This window comes from Seriola lalandi, unplaced genomic scaffold (assembly GCF_002814215.2).
Source record: "Seriola lalandi dorsalis isolate HSWRI2012SDOR001 ecotype SW California unplaced genomic scaffold, Sedor1 jcf7180002054959, whole genome shotgun sequence".
NCBI lineage: Eukaryota > Metazoa > Chordata > Actinopteri > Carangiformes > Carangidae > Seriola > Seriola lalandi.
The window spans coordinates 10,746-11,345 of NW_019525510.1; the positions used below are offsets into that span (position 1 = coordinate 10,746).

At 41.7% G+C, this 600-nt stretch overlaps 1 protein-coding gene across 1 annotated transcript in view; it reads left to right on the forward strand.

Moving 5' to 3' along the window:
- LOC111645916 (uncharacterized) overlaps window positions 1-600 on the forward strand; it is a 17,971-nt gene that overhangs the window by 413 nt on the left and 16,958 nt on the right. The gene's annotated exons all lie outside the window — the stretch shown is intronic.

Consider the following 600-nt stretch of genomic DNA (forward strand, 5'->3'; position numbering starts at 1 on the left):
GCTCTATATATGAGGAAACATACAAAAACACTATAATTCAGCAGACACATCAAAGAAGCCGCCATGATGTTCTTTCAAAAGTGGATTAATGACCTTTTATCACCATGACGTCATGACGTGCTTCACTTCTGCATACGCCATTTTTAATGAACCAGTTTGTGTCGGTCTGAGTCAGACATCTTTCACAACGATTAGCATTGTGAGCATCTTTTCAGAATGGTTTGCCAGTTAGCATCTTTTCAGAATGGTTAGCTAGTTAGCATCTTTTCAGAATGGTTACCATAGTTAACATCTTGTATTCTTTTACGTTGTTTGTTAGCTTTTAACTTGCAGTGGATGACACAGTGTTAGCAGTTGTGCTAATGCTAATTCTCTCTCTGTACTGACAAGGTGTCAGGTGTATTTAGCCACGCCCCCACCCCCACAAGCTGACAGGATTGGTTCCTTAGGTTTGTGATGTATGATGTTACGGTCGTCATGACGATGCTTTGCTGTGGTGTTTGTGTGGATGTAAATGTTCAGCTTCATTCAGACATGTGTTTAGTTTACAGGCTGCTCACGCTGCAGGGTCCAGTCACAAAGTGGACCAGACTGGTTTCT